The sequence below is a fragment of the Patagioenas fasciata genome, chromosome 2, assembly GCF_037038585.1.
Source record: "Patagioenas fasciata isolate bPatFas1 chromosome 2, bPatFas1.hap1, whole genome shotgun sequence".
Classification (NCBI taxonomy): Eukaryota; Metazoa; Chordata; class Aves; order Columbiformes; family Columbidae; genus Patagioenas; species Patagioenas fasciata.
In genome coordinates this window covers 101,538,022-101,554,537 of record NC_092521.1, presented here as the reverse complement: position 1 = coordinate 101,554,537, position 16,516 = coordinate 101,538,022, and the positions used below count along the sequence as shown (strand labels likewise).

General features: G+C 42.8%; 1 protein-coding gene across 1 annotated transcript in view; it reads left to right on the top strand.

The window, feature by feature from the left end:
- The first annotated feature begins 722 nt into the window (after positions 1-722).
- Positions 723-16,516, top strand: part of ADNP2 (ADNP homeobox 2) — a 43,108-nt gene continuing 27,314 nt past the window's right edge. Inside the window, exon 1 of the mRNA XM_065832904.2 lies at positions 723-1,033. The gene's annotated coding sequence lies outside the window, so the exon portion shown is untranslated. The remainder of the gene's footprint in view (positions 1,034-16,516) is intronic.

Here is a 16,516-nt window from a genome sequence, read left to right as displayed (position 1 = left end):
ATATTTCCAAGCGCTTTCCTATGTTCTAAAACACCTCCCAATACCGATGTCTTATGAACACGACTGAAAACAGTCATTCCTGACCCCATCTCGTAAGTAGAAACTACGAGAAGAGGGAGGGAGGGGGGGAAAGCACAGGGCTGCTTGCAGCGCAAGTGAGAAAAGTGGGGAGAAGGTTTTACGGCGCACTTATACCACAAAATTCTAACAATGACCAGTAAAACAATTAACTCACAGTCCTGACAAGCTGCTTGATTTTCAGAGAGGCAACACACAGAAACACATAATATGTACTGTAAAACTCACGGATAACATGTTGATAGCGAACATTAGCATTCTCTACTGCGAATTTCAACACCAGTGCTTCCTTAGCTTCTAAGTTTTCAACCTGCTTATTGATGGCCTCTTGAAGATGGTCAATAAAATTGCAATGAATTCTCATTGGGACTCTGATTAATAGTTGCAAATGATTTGGTTGCTTTGTCGGTTTCAGGCACCTTTATCATAGCTTGATATGCGAGGTCTGTTGACTGTCTCAGGATTTCAGGAATTTATCGTGCCTGTAATTGTGGTATGTCAATTAGTGTCTGTTCCAAGAGCTGGGGGGTAAATCCCAGCTTTTTGGTAAGTTCGGTTTACGCTCTGAAACTCTACCCCCCCCCTCAGGAATTTGCTTTGCAGCAGCGTGGGAGGGGGGCGGAGGCAGGCTGGGGGGACCCAAATTTATAGAAATTACATTATTTGGCTCAGTCTGGCTCACCACGGGAGGATCCTCCCCACCTAAATCTCCAGGCAAGGAGGGATAGGAAATAAAAATGTCCACTTTTTCCTTCTGCGACTGACAGTGGCGGGACAGAAGGCTGAACTGTGATCAATGGCGGTGACGCAAACGGTGGAACCACGACTGATGATGGTGGAGCAGACGTTTGAGCCGTGATTGATGACAGCGGAGCAATCAGTTGAACGCACTGCTCCGACCGGTGCTCCGGGGGCCTCTCCCGAGATCGTATATAACCCAACGCTGTTTTTTCATGTGAGTCTTTCATAGCTTTTATCTGATCTTGGGGCCACACATACGTACGCTCCTCCTCTATTCCTTTTAACTTTCCAAGAAAGTGTCGCGGATCCTTATCTGTATTAGATAATATGGACTTGGGCGGTGTTGACGAACCTTTAGTAACGGGGGGGTCGGAGTAGTACTTAATCTCGCCTTTTCCTCCGAATCTGGCCTGGGAGAGCCAGGAAGACCATCCCTCCCCGCTGTCTCTGCATGTTCCCGTTGCTCTTTTAATCCTCTCAAAGTCTCTAGCAAAAAGTGACATGTTGTTAACAGTTCAGTTGTTTCTTTGCATCTTTCACTAATGCTTTGCCCCATAGTAACACAGTCCTTCCTTCGTAAAGCCAGTTCCAGAGGGCTAATACCCTGCTTCTTCAGAAGCAACTTTCATGTAGATAATATAATACCCTCTTCTTTAGATAAGCTCCCCCTCTCCTGTTCCCGGTAGCTCACCTACTCCTTAGCGAGGTGTCTTTTCAACGATCTGGATCTTCGGCAGCTCTCCTCGGCTGCTCTATCAGCTGTACCGGGCTCCGTCTCCACAGCTCTCCTTCGGCTGTCACAGCTTCACGCTGTCCCCTTCTTCATGCGAGATCCTCTTCAGGCAGGATCACGTCGGGGTCACCATATGTCGTGGTTGAGACGGACAAACGACATAGACCAAGTTCTTCCAGGATGAAAGTAGTAGATGCCATTTATCGCCACAAGTGCATTTTTATACCGTTTTACCAATTCATGTGTCTCTTCACTATTGGTTACAAGTTACAGCAGTAACATCTCATTGGCTAATTTTGCTATCATCAGTGTTACTCTTCTACTCCCTTCTCTCTCACGGGTACATCCTTAATATCTCCGGATACTCCTTTACTCCCATCTTTCTCATGGGTAGGCCTTCATATCTTCAAGGCTAATTTCTGTTCCCATGCCCTCCGTCAGGGAATCCACGGACCCACCGTAGTCCCCCACACTCACACAGTAAATCTGCCTTGCCCGAGTGCTTGGCTGGAGACCATCTCATTTTTCCTGACTGAGCATCAAGCTGGGCTTTAATGATTACTGCCAAAATATGAAGACGGAGATTGTCAGTTAATAGACTCCAAATAGCTGCATCAATGGCCAGTTTTTCTGGGGAGGAAGCTGAACTCTCTCCAAGTAAACACTATGTTTCTTCATCCAACTTTTCTCAGTTAATATATAATGAAGGAGACACCAAAATGCTTACTTCACATATTTCCTTTCCCTAGGCAGCACAAAAGATTTGAAGAGCAGACATGCAGGCTGGTATGCCTGTTGCTAGCAGTGCTAGTTTTGCTTGGTAGATTCCACATGGTTATTATAGCTTACGGAGCGTGCGCCTCCTTAAAGAAATATTGAATAACTTAAATGAATATCCAAAACCAAAACAGTAAGCAGCGATATGCTCACATACCATCTCCTCATTAGGAGGCATAAGAATGTCTTATGGTCTCTGGCACCAGGCAGGACCTCAAACACAGTTAAAGAAACTTACTAAGAATCCAGGGTGTGAAAGTGGTTAGTGGAGCTCAGAGCAGAGACACAAACACACTTATGCCAGGCTGCAAGGTGCTACACCAAACACCTGTGTGCCTCCACGCATATGGGCGTGCCCTGAACAGGAGATGCGTCTGAGATTCCTCGCATTTGCAGCCCTGCTCCCCTCCTGGCAGCAGTCAGTGCAGCTGTTGAGCAGAACTCAACAGCTTACCAGCAAGTAGGTATTGGGCCCAAAACATCTTAGAATAATAGAATGAATCATAAAATCATAGAATGTTCTGAGTTGGAAGGGACCCACAAGCATCATTGAGTCCAACTACGTTCCTGCACAGGACAAACCCACAGTTCACACCGTGTGTCTGAGGGTGTTGTCCAGTCTCTTCTTGAACGCTGTCAGACTTGGGGCTGTGACACCTCGCTGGGGAGCCTGTTCCAGTGCTCCACCACCCTCTGGGTGAAGAACCTTCTCCTAATGTCCACCCTAAACGTCCCCTGGTACATCTTCCTACCATTCCCTTGGGTTCTGTCATTGGTCACCAGAAAGAAGAGATCAGTGCCTGCCCCTCCTGCTCCCCTTGTGAGGAAACTGTAGCCACCATGAGATCTCCCCTTGGCCTTCTCTTCTCCAGGCTGAACAAAGCAAGTTAGTAGCTGGTCTTCATATGGCTTCCCCTCCAAACCCTTCACCAACTTCATAGCCCTCTTCTGGACACTCTCCAGTAGCTTTATATCCTTTTTATCCTGTGACGCCCAGAACTGCACACAGTGCTGCAGGTGAGGCTGCACCAGGGCAGAGTAGAGGAAGGTAACACCGCCATATACCTCCCCAGAATGTTATGAAGGTTTACAGCACAAATGAGAGCCCTTTTCATCTACCATCAAAAAGCAATGAAGAGAGGAAACACTGCCCAGGGCACAGTTTTGTTACAGAAGATTTTGGGGTTGAAGCAAGAAACTACCGTGTCCTGCATAAAATGCACAAGTTCTCCAGGCTGAGTGCAATTATTCACCTTACTTGTACTCAGATTTCACCCCTGCCTGAGCACTACAACTACACTGAAGCTCCCCTTTCCCAGGTAGGAAAGGGGTCCAGCTCAGCTTGCAGGAGACACCCAGCTCTGCTGAGGGCAGGGAAGCGAGGTGGATAAGGCTGTGGGGCTGGTGCAGAGATACTGCATCTTGCTAACATCGGCCTTGCTGCAAAACTGAAATCTAAATTTGGCAGTTTTGTTAGTTACAGAGCCTTTACTGAAGAAAGTGATTCCAACAGCTGATAAGCAGCAAAATTATATTTGGTGAATGGAAAGTCAGTTCATATGTTTTTCTTCTTGTCACTGCTGAAATGTATTGCATCCAAGAAAAGGGGAAATATCAGTCTTTCCCAAACTCAGCTCTCCTCTGCATAGTTTCCACTGGAAATTAGACTTTCTTTCTTATATATATTTTTTTTAATCTTTGTATTTTGGGGAGTTTGTAACGAAGAATGGCAGGAAAGCCTGTGGGGGAGCAGGTTGGGACAAACTCCACGCACTCATCAGCACGTGAAGACAGACAAGTGCTCTCTCTGTGTGTCACTCCGATTTGGATGCCTGAACTTTAACTTCCTCATTGGTACCTCTTGACTGCTTTGTTTAAGAGCTTGACATTTTGTGCACTTCTATTTCTGTCATGGCAGCAGCAGTTAGTAGGAGTGAACACTTTTGTTAGAACATAAGTGAAAGCCTATCACTTGGCCAGTCCCAGACACTCAGGCTGCCATTTACCCTTCAGTGTATGACTCCTGATAATTATTTTCCTCTTGCCTTAAGATCTGTGGGAAGAATCTTTAAAAATCATTATTCTGAGTCCATCTCTTATTGAAGTCTTACTTTTTTTTTTACGTTGATAGGCTGTTTGCTGGCAGGTTTTAAGAGACTTGTCATGGTAAACAAACATCACAGTTTGAAAGCACCAAGCAGTCAGACTTCCTTCTACTTTTCCCCACAGATTTTGCCTTTCAGTTTTATGAACTGAAATTTCCAGTAGGTTTAAGAGTGAAATGGGATCCTCGTGAAGTGAGACAAGATGAGCAGAGGCAGAGCAGAACTGGACTGTAATACAACAGTGTATATTTCTGTTGTGTTCATTTCTGATTTCCAGGTCCTAGTGGTTTTTTATATCTGAATATGTGCCATCTCGTGCGTGATTCTTAGCTGTAACAAAATTTTGTTTGATAGCACCCAAATAGCATTGTTTCACACTTATTTCACACAACTCTGGTTTTTTTCCCCCTTCTTCTTTTTTGAGATTACATTCCCACCTTATCTTATCTCTACAGGTGAATGGCTTTGACAGCATTTATTTCTCTTTTTTCTCCTCAGACAGGTCAGCACGGTTATTGCTGTAGTATTGGATAACAAATTCAAGGTCTGTTTAATCTACAGAGGCTCTGTTTCAGATTCCTGGCACAGGGAGAGGCTTCCTATTCCCTGAGGTTGTACTCAGGCCCCTGTAGCATCTGTGGGACCTGCTACTGCTGCAAGAAATGGGTCCATGAAGTAGCGTGGGATGTGCTTGACTTACCTGTGACTGGAGTTAGATTTAGTAAACATAACATGAAATTTTATAGGTATGATTCTGAAAATGTATGAAAGGGTTGGGGAGTGAGAAAAGAAGTGCCAGTTCTTCGTTATATCATTGTTTAATTTTTACCAGGGCATATACTCGTCAACTAACAAACTAAATCAAACTGGTAGAACTTTTAAAAGTTTTTCTAATCTCTCTGTTATACCGAGTAGAGAGTGTATATTTAGAGAACTATTTAGTCAAGTGGTATGAGATAAATTTTTTTAGGAGTGTCTTCTTTAAGCTACAGTAGGGACCTTTACAGCATTACTTTTGGGTATGAATACAGCTTTTGTTACAGAGAATCATTGAAGTATTTGGGTTAGAAGAAATCTTTAAAGATCATCTAGCCCAACCCAGAACAAACGCTGGATTCTGCTCCTGGGACAGACTGACACTAAACACAAGTCTAAATGGCAAGAGAAGTGGCTGGAGAGCAGCCCTGCAGAAGTGGATCTGGGGGAGCTGCTGGGCAGGAGGTTCAGTAGGATTCAGCAGTGTGTGCCCTGGCAGCCAAGAGGGCAAACCGCATCCTGAGGTGCATCAAACACAGCATGACCAGCTGGTCAAGAGAGGTGATTATTCCACTGTACTCAGCATTGGTGCGGCCTCACCTTGAGTGCTGTGTACGGTTCTGGGCCCACAGTTTGAAAAGGATGAGAAGGTCCTTCAACGCATCCCAAGAAGGGCAGCAAAGCTGGGGAAGGGGCGGGAAGACATGTCCTGCAGGGAGTGGCTGAGGACACAGGGTTTGTCTGGTATGGAGAGAAGGAGACTGAGGGAGGGGACACCTCACTGCTCTCTCCAGCTTCCTGAGGAGGACAAGGGGAGAGGGAGGTGCTGAGCTCTTCTCCCTGGTACCCAGTGCCAGGACAGGTAGCAATGGCTCAAAGCTGTGTCCGTCAGGAGAGGTTTGGCCTTGACATGAGGAAACATTTTTTTCCTGAGAAAAGGGTGGTCAAGCCCTGGAACAGCCTTCCTGGAGAGGTGGTAGATGCCGCATGCCTGTCAGTGTTGGAGAGGCACTTGGACAATGCCCTTAAGACCATGCTCTTGAACTTTTGGTCGGGCCTGAAGTGGTCAGCCAGTTGGATCATTGTAGGTAACTTCCAACTCAGCTACTTCTATTCTGCTCCACTCCACTGTACTGTACTGTGCTGTACTCTACTCTATTCCATTGCATTCCACACGCCCCGATAAAAAGTCACTCTTTTTCCTATAGTCCCCTTTATATATATTGAAAGGTTGCAATAATGTCTCCTGGAGCCTCCTCCACGCTGAACAACCCCAACTCTCTCAGCCTGTCCTCATAGCAGAGGTGTTTCATCCCTCTGGTCATTTTGGTGGCCTCCTCTTAATGTCCCCGTCTTTCCTCTACTGAGGGCTCCAGAGCTGGACACAGGGCTCCAGCTGGGGTCTCACCAGAGCACAGCAGAGGGGCAGAATCACCGCCCTCAACCTGCTGGCCACGCTTCTTTTAATGCAGGCCCAGATACATTTGGACTTCTGGACTGCAAGTGCACATTGATGGCTCATGTCCAATCTTTCATCCACTAGCATTCCCAAGTTCTTTGCAGAGTCATTCCTGATCCATTTATCCCTCAGTCTGTACTAATACTGGGGATTGCCTGGACACAGGTGCGGGACCCTGCACTTGGCCTTTTTAAACTCCATGAGGTTCATATGAGTTCACTTCCTCAGCCTGTCAAGTACCCTCTGGATGACATCTCTTCCCTCCAGTGTATAAACTGCACCACTCAGCTTGGTGTTATCTGCAAACTTGGTGAGTGTGCACTCAATCCCACTGCCAATTTCATTAATAAAGATATTAAACAGTGTTGGTCCCAACATCCACCCTTGAGGGCCACCACTTATTATTTATCCATTTGGACATTGAGCCATTGACTGAATGTCTTTGGATGCCACCATCCAACCATTTCCTCATTCATTGAATAGTCTGTCCATCAAATCCATATCTCTCCAACTTAGAGACAAAGATGTTGTGTGGGACCATGTTCAAGTCCTTACAGAAATCAAGGTATATGACATCAGTTGCTCTTCACTTGTCCACTGATACAGTCACTCTATGACAGAAAGCTACCAGTTTAGACAGGCAAGCCACCAGTTTATTCAGACAGCTATGATGTAGTCATACACTTACTAAAATACCACCAGTATGCTGTACTACAGCTAACTGTCCCAACTGCAGAAATGTTAGAATAAATATTTTACAGAATATGCGGAAGTTGAAGGCCTAAGGTTCAGGTGGCCAATGTCTGTGTTACAGTCTTTGACACTTCACCCCAAGTTACAGGACAGGAAAATTCGTTTAGGTGGAGAATCCAGAGTACATTAAGGGAAAGAAGTGTTTTAACGTATGGGTTTACCTTATGGAGTAGAATACTGATACAAGAATTTTGTCTTCAAAACAGTCTTCAATTTAAAAAAATTCAACATAATGTAACTTCCCAAGACTGTTAGCCTGCTCCTGATAGTTACGTTCTGAGAATGGTGACTGGTCAGCTGAAAGTGAGAATTGTAGTGATCTGCAGGATGAATGTTAGGTGTCTTACTCTTAAAATTAATTACTTTTATTGCTACATCTCTATATTGTCTTGTTTTTTCTTTACTGGAAGTATCAGTTCTGTCTGATGAGCTACAGCTAATGCTTCTCATTAGTCTCAGTTCAGTAGTTTTAAAGCAGAGCAATAAATATGTAACTGAGGTGTGCTGAACTAGCATGCCTAGGTGACTCAGAGGATTGTGAATACTAGTAACTTAAGCTCAGGAGAACCCATGGACTTGCCCTCTCCACTCCTAACTGGTTTTGGTTACTTTTTTTTTTTTTTAGGTAGGTGATGTTTCAGTACAGAGATTCCACCAGTTGTTTCTTCCCAGGAACATTAGTGACAACTAGGTTTGTACCAGTCTTGTGTTTAGAAAGGCTCTACACAACTTTGCTCAAATTATTTCTGTTCTCAAATGGCCATTCCTACAGCCCATCTCAAATATCCCATTGACAGATAAAACCACAAATAACTTCAAATGCCATAGAGCCTTGCCCTGTTTTGTAATTGACTTCATTATGCTGTTTTATGCAAGACATGGGGTAGAAAGAGTGATAGCTCTTCATAGAAAATGAAGACATTAACTACATGAATTTTCCAGCTGCCTTACCCTTGCTGTGTCCCTGAGGTCTGCCATTGCTTGAATTGAGATTCTCTAGGTCAGTGGTTGACAACATAAACGCCTTAGAAAAGTGATTTGCAGCTTTTCACAGTGCACCTATGAATGGTTGCTCACTATCAGAAAATCCTGCGGTGTTGTGCCCCGTAGATGTACCTAAAAAGCTCTGTTTGCAGAAGAGCAGACTGGAATTTCATAGCAACAGGATTAGAAAACTGATCCATCCCTTGCTTTTCTTTCTTCTATTCTACTGCTACTTGCATCTTACCTCTTTTTTCCTAACTTTACCTGAAGCGGTTGAATTAGGAACTGATCACAAAATGAAAAACAAGGAAAGAAACCTGACTCTTGCTGTTTGAAAGGGAATAGAATAAAATGAAAGGGGTGAAATCACAGGTGATTATAGGACAGAAGATGAGCAACAGAAGCTTCATAATGAAAGGAATGGACAATCTTCTTTATGTGAGGCAGAATGAAACCCAAGATAATACTGTTTTTACTTAATGGGGAATGGGCAGAGGGGGAAACCTGCAACAGTAATCCTGGCACTATTTTGCCATAGGGTTAGTTTGTCCCATATAAAATAGACAGTTTAAAATACTAAACCTAACAGGTCTTAAGATGTGAGTGTGTATGACTAAAATAATGAATGTCATTAAGAGTCATGTTATTATTTGTATATTGCTCTGCACACATCAGTTTATGTATATGTATGTTTAAAAAAGTCAGTTGCAGGATTAGAGTTTAGAAGCTAAGTTGCAAAATACTTCTTATGAACGTAATTTTAACCGTGTGAATTTCTGTAAAATAATCATAGTAACACTTGCTGTAAGTGTAAGCTGGCTCACAGCAGGGAGCAGGTGTATTGAGTACTTGGAGGGGCCAGAGAAGGGCTGAGGTCCTGCTGTCTTCTGTGTCCTCTCGTGGCTTATAAGCGACTAGAGAAAGGGAAAAAAAATCAAGGAAGATAATTAACTTCGACCCCCCCCCAAACACACAATGGAGACAAAGCTTTCACTGATTTGGGAAACTAAATTGTCAATTAGACTTGTGTTTTCCATTTGTTGCTAGTGGTAATTAATGTCCAAACCTCTACAGGTGCAGGAAGTTCAACCTCAGGTACACAGCAAGCTCTATTTCTTTCCACATTTTCTATTTGGAAAATACCATCTATGCTCAGTAACATTCAAATTGTGGTAATTGTGTTATACTATTCCCAGGCGGTATCTGTTGTCTTTTTTCTTTTACAATAGGAGGAGTTACCAAGTGGAAAATTGTTTTCCACACCCCCAAGGCTGAGATGAATTAAAGTAATGCTCTCCTAACACAAAAACATCTCCCTGTCCCACGCTGTGATAGCAATGGAGCTTGTGATATGTGGAGTCATGAACCTAGAAAAATACATGGCAAAATATTTTGAACTCTGTTGACCTTGTGTATAAATACTCAGTGCTACACAGTGTCAACAATTAGATTGGGCCACAAATATGCATAGCCATCAAGTGATTATAAAATGCCAAATCTTGCAAAAAGTGGTAGAGATTGAAGGATAAATTATTGAAAGTGTCTGTTCCCAATAATAACACTTGTTCCCCAACAGCAACACTTCAGTCACTAATTCTGTCTTTCTCAGTTGAAGTTCTTGAACTGTTCAAATTGAGCACAAAGTTCAGACACATCCCTCCAAGGGGCCTATTGTTCTGTATTGTGTATTCATTTTTAATTGCAATCATAGTATAAACATGGGCTGCTGACAATTAGGCCAGCCATGGCTCTGCATGTTCAAACCTTAGAAACCTCTAAGGATGGGGATGCCCCAACCTCCCTGGGCCAGTTCCGAGATTGAGACACCTTCTTATTAAGAAAGTATTTCTTAATGATCAATATGAACATCCTGACCTGCAACTTGTGGCCATTGTCCTTCATTTTACCATCTTCCACTACTGAGAAGTGTTTGGTCTTGTCATCTTTTTAATTAATGTTGAAGTAGCTCTAGACTGCTATTAGATTGTCCAAGTAACCTGAAAACATTGTTTTCTATTCATATGTTTGGTATCCTTCATTTTGAAGAACTTCTGGTAGTTAGTCCAATGATGCAATTCTGTCACAAATAACATGTGGCCCCTCAAAATTTACTTATGTTCCCCAACAGTCAGCTACAGCCAGGAAACACCTGGTACCCCTAGATGATAGCTCCTCCACAGAGCACTCTTCCCTTCAGCTCCCCATGCAGCTAAGCAGAAGAGCAACCTTTTGCTGGCTGAGTGCCTGTAGGAAGGACATCAGTAGTCATGTATTGCAGTTATCATATGTATCCCACTCACTCCCTGAAATCACTCTTTGGTTTTAAGGTCAAGGTATATGTGAAGAAAGCAATTTCCTTACAAAATGTACATACAAACACAGGAGGTGCAGAATATACAGAAACAATTAAAAACAATTAAAAGTGAATGAAAAGAGAGCTTTGCCATTCCTGTTTCTTCAGCATCTAAGCTTCCTCCCATTCTGAAGGTGATGAACTGCTTGCTGTTCACAACCTCCTGACTGATAAGCCAGTCAGTCACCCTTACGGTACCCTTCATGGGAGATGATCTGGAATTAGGGATTGCCTCTTCTTTTTCTCTTCTAGAAATGGTTATGGTTATTTAGATTCATATTTTCTGCAGTCCTATGGAGAATGTTTTAATCCCTCCATTAAATAAAAAGTACTTTTGGGCTTTGTACTAAATAATGAGGGACTGTCTGGTCCCACTGTGGAAGCACTTAATATACCACAAACCTGAGTTTGTCTGGGTCTCTCCTAAGCAGTTTGGTAGCTCACTACGGGACAAAATTCCTTGAGCATTATTTAACTCCTGATCACTGCTGTTTATTATATGCAACCGTGTCTTTTACAACCATGTCTAGAATTAATGCACACAGCACATTTCTAGATTGTGTTGAAGACTAGACACAAAGGTGGTGGTGGCAGTGTGGGTGACATTTCAAAGTGTGAAGACAGACCATGCTAAGTACAATGTTTCCATCCATTCACAGAACAGCCTTCTGTAAATCAAAAGGCGGCTTATGGGATAGTTGTACACAGTCCCCTGCTCATGGACACAGATCACACCTGGATCCCCTTTTGAGGAGTCCAGTTCCTTCTGTGTTATGTGTAGGAGCCTAGTCAGCCCAAAGTTTGAAATACCATGCTGGAGTGAAGTGCTAATTTTCAGGAGGACATGGACAGAAATTGCTGATTGAGACACCATGTGCTGAGTGAATGCACAAGGCAGGATGAGAGATTAGCCCTTGCAGGCCCTCTGGACCCTTCTTACCCAAGACATAGGTAGGTCAGCACCTGAAGTGAGGAACAGGACAGAGCCCGTGGTAGGAAGTGGCTGCTGCTAGAGTCAGGTATGAGGGAACAGAATGCAGGGGAGACTGCCCAGTCAGATGGAGTTAAAAGTGTGAGTGCTTGTGTGCACATAACAGAGTAGCAGCAGTGGCCCAACACAAGACATAGGAAGAAGGAAAACTCAAGTGAGTGGGAAAGACTTGGAGGCACAGGTCCAGACCATATTCTTCTCTACCTCTATTGCCTTGCCACAGGCTCACTCAGGGAAAAGTGCTAAAGGGCTGCCCTCCCTTGCTGGTGGTTATATAAAGTGTATTTAACAAATTATACGTTTTATGTTATGTATGTGGTTCTCAGGATAAACAATCTTCTTCCAATGAACTTAATTGCATCCCATGCTGAGCAACAGGACATTAACCAATCAATGGCTGGAGATTTGCTTGTAGCTTAACTAGGCACTGGGGAAACTGCTGACTAACTACATACACTGTCCAGATGGCTATTAACCACTTTTAATCATGCCAAAAGAATGTGAGCATTTACAAAGAGATGAAGGTTGTCAATTATGTAAGGGAAAACTATTAAAAGCATTAAAATTACCTTCCAAGCATTATTATCTCTCAGTAATCTCTGGTAGGAGGAAGAGAATGTGACTGGACTCTATGGGTCTAAAAATAGACTGTTCTGCAAATGGAGGAGTGGAAAAGCAATAAGACTCAGTCACAAACCACATGAGTTAGGTAAGAGGCTGGTCCCTGATGTTGTCAGCTGCCTAGAAGGGGAAAAAGAGAGACCTTTCATATTTCTTCTGAGTGCAGGCAGATAAAGCATGCTTTACTCTAGTTACAGCACTTACAAGACTAGTGTCTGTGTTGCCTTCCTTAGATCTTGAAAATAAATCCTCTGTTTTAACCGTCTGGAGTTAAGGATGCTTTGAAATGGATACCTTGAGAGCCCTCTCCCCCCAGGAGATGGCAAGCCTTTTCACTGGTAATCTGGACCATGATGCAGAGTACTGTACCTGAATGACTGATGTGTGGTTCTCTGTCTGAGCTGGTTGAGCCAGTTTGGGAGCAGATAATGCAGAGATCTGAGTAGTAAAAAGAAATCTGAAAGCTATCTGTCATGTTGATGGGTAGAGGAGGACTCCCTGAACACCAGACTCTCCAGGGGTTTTATGACAGGCCAGACAGGTATCTGTAGAATGTATCAGTTTTCCTTTATTGTTGGAGATACTAGAAGTCAGAGAAGCTGCCTAAGCTTTGGTAGATGTCTTTCCTTACTAGAAGTTAACGAAGGTGCCTAACGTCTGGTAGATGCCTTTCCTTGTTCAGAAACTCTGCTATGAAGGATGGCAGCAGTGGAAAATGAGACTCCTGCCCTCAGGCCATGCATTTTTTTATCTTGAGCTTGGTTCCCATACTTCCCCTATCACAGTCCCCAACAAGGACAAGACTGTCACACCTGAGCAAGGCAAATCCACAGAGCAAGGGGAGCCAGGAGCCAGGGGAAGAGCAAGACTGGCAGGCAGGACTCCCTGACAAGACATAGTCTCACAGCACTTGAGCAAAACGATCGGAGCAGGGGTCATGAAGGCAACCACAAGCAATGTGCTCCAGCAGTCCCCATACAGGTCCACAGGGATGAGGCAGGTCTGAGGTCAAGCCAGAAGAGCAAGTCAGCAAAGTATGACTTCTGAAAGAAATCATAGAGCCTAGCAGAAGTGAGGACCTGAGCTTGGAGGCTTCCCCCAGCCCTCCCAGCACTTGAATCCCAGGCACACACCTGGGCTGTGTGAGAGCTGGGCTTGTGTGCAGGCAGCTAAAACCCTTAGGGGAAAGTGTGGGAAGAGGTTCAGAGTCTTTTGAGGCTTTCAGGGCCCTGACATAAAGATATATTCTTTTGTTTTCCAATCCCTTTCAGCTGTAAGGAACACGATCTTTTTTAATTAACAGCAAATCTTTAGGAAGTCTACCAGGGGCAAGAGTGCTGGTAGAACTCCCACTACAGAAAATACTGCAGCATGAACTTGGAGCTTACTAGGCACTAGAAAATACAAATAAGAGCAAGGTGTTCTGCAAGCCCCAGCTGTGGAGAAAGCTGTGAGAGATGCTTTTACCTTACTAGGCACTGAAATCCAAGGATAAAATATTGTCCATAAGAAAGCATACTTGATTAGTCCATCTATTCAGAAAACTATTTGATCCTCTTTACTTGCATTATTCTTTCCACTCCTTTCTTCATATTTACATAGGTGTCGAGTGATGTCCAGCTTGGCTGCAACAGTCTCAGACTCTTCTGCATCTGAGCTTGTGTTACGTTAAGCCTGGAATAACATCCAGATTGAGTCAAATTCAAAGCGTGTCTGTTCACCACAATGATGCCAATGTCATCATCATGGATGCACCTTGCATATGATACTGGGTTTGCTGCAATAACTATACTTCCATGTAAGGTCACAAAAAGCAGAACAGTTACAGCCTTCAACAAGGCCCCTGAAACTGCAAGTCTGAACTCAGCAGCCATCCAGTCTACTACGTGATTCTCTCTTCAAACATTGTGAAGCCTATTTGGTGAAGAAATACTACCTATCTCCATGTTTTATGCAGAAGAAATTAAGCACCATCTCAGCCGATGGAGCAAGACAAGTCCCTTTGGGCCAGTTGTCCACTCATCGTGGAACTCAAACCCTCCTGTTTTAAATACATTTCATGCTCATCTAGGCTTTTTCTGATCTAGGATATCAATACACCTTCTTTTGATGGGGAATCAGGAAGAACAGTCCTTTAGCCCAGGTATCCTCAGCATGAACTTCCCTGACACTAATTACCTTAATTATGGTTGTTCAACAAACTGTATCAGCTACCTTGAGACGGGCAGCTCTGGCATCTGCTGGCAAACAGGACTTTGACAGTTAGATTAAGCTTAGAAATACATCTAGAGTCTGCTAGCTAGATGTGAAGCATAGGTCCTTCAAGGAGAAGTTCCGAAGCAGCCAGGTAGGATGCGAACTCTAGAGATCTGTGAGGAGGCTGAACAAACTACACGTTTGGAGGACTTTCATATTAACAGCTTGAAAGACATTCCTGGTACTAAAAACATAATCAGAATCACACTCCTTACAATCACCCCTAGGTACTGCGCTTTGAAAAAATATACACTTCCTAATCATCATGCTACTCCGTGTTTGCTGGTATTGAACCCAACTGAATTTGTTCAGCTGTATTAAGCCCAACTTCACGACAAAAAATCTCAATTTTTTTCCACCTTTCATGGAGAGCTTTTTGTTGGCCATGAATATGCCACTGTCTGTGACCTTTACAGTTTTCCTGAGATTGAGATTACAGCAGGCTTCACCTGGACCTCTCTAGCCAAACCATGGCATGTAGCAAACTATCAAGGACAACATGAAGAGCCTAATCTTGATAAGGCAGTTTTAGAATATTATCTAAATCAGCCTCTTCATCTGTCTTCTTTTCAAGCAATATTTAGAATTTGAAGAAAATAAATTGTATGCATCTAAATTATTCAGAATTTGTTTTGATACATTGACAGAATGAATCCATTGTTTTTCCAACCAAGATATTTCTAGTTGAGATCGGACATCAAAAAGTTATCTCCTTGCTGTACCATCAGCGGACCTGTGTATCTCTCACTCTCAACATGCACTTAATCTCTCACAATATAAAGGTTAACATTTCTCTCTGTTTTAGGAATATGTCAAGACAAGGCATCTGAAAGGTTGTATAATAGAATAATCTCTCAAACTTTTAAGATGTTGTGACTTGGATTTATATGTCAACTTTGGGAGAGAGAAAAACACCGCAACCATTTTTTCACTTGCTCAGCTGAAACATGTCATTTCCAAGAGCAAGTCTGCCAGTCATCAGTGCTGAGCACTGGGTAAGCTGTCTATAGGGACCGCTATGATTCCACAAGAAGTGACCTTATTTTTTTTTTTTTTTTTTCATCCCCACAATATTTCATTAAACTGCTGAATTCATACAAGAAGAGGGATTGTTTGGAGTGTTATATACATAAAACACTATAATTGTAAATGTAAATATCTATTCTCTTGAGCAGAGGGCAAAGATCTTTCAACCCTAGAAATATTCAAATGAGATTATTATGTTTTTAAAAAGGAACTTAGAACTTTTTGAGATTGACCACGAGCATTCATAGCATCATATTTAATGAAATGGTTAATTGTTCTGGACTATTATCTTTGAAACAAATGGGAAAATTATTTTATATGTGAATAGCATAAGATCAAATATTTAAATATCCACTTAATTATTTCAAGTACATTTGCAGCATGCTAACTGGAAAAATGAGGCTGTAATTTATTTCAAAGAACTTCACAAACGTTGGACTGGGACTGGGCAAAGTCTTGGAATTAGTTGAAATGTGTTGATTTTTACACCTGGTCAAGGACTAGACATACTATCTGTTTGGCTAGGTAATTTTAAAAACTCCACTTAATGCTAAATCCAGCGACAACAAGTTGCTAGTTCATCTCTTATAGATTAATCTGCAGCTCTGTGAACCATAAACTATATTATGTTTTGTTTTCTTATCTCCCATGAAATGTCCAGCACACCACACTTTGCTGAGATGGGGTACCCCTTCTGCAATGCAGCCTTTCCTTAAAGACTATACCCTAACTACTGTGGCTATAAAAAGGAATACATAAATTTATTCTAAGAATTTGCTAAACATTATTTCTGAACAAAGGAAAATACTTAATATGTAACATGTACATAATTTAGAAAGAAGCTGTATGATACTGGCTTATAGCTACCTCAGAATACTCGATG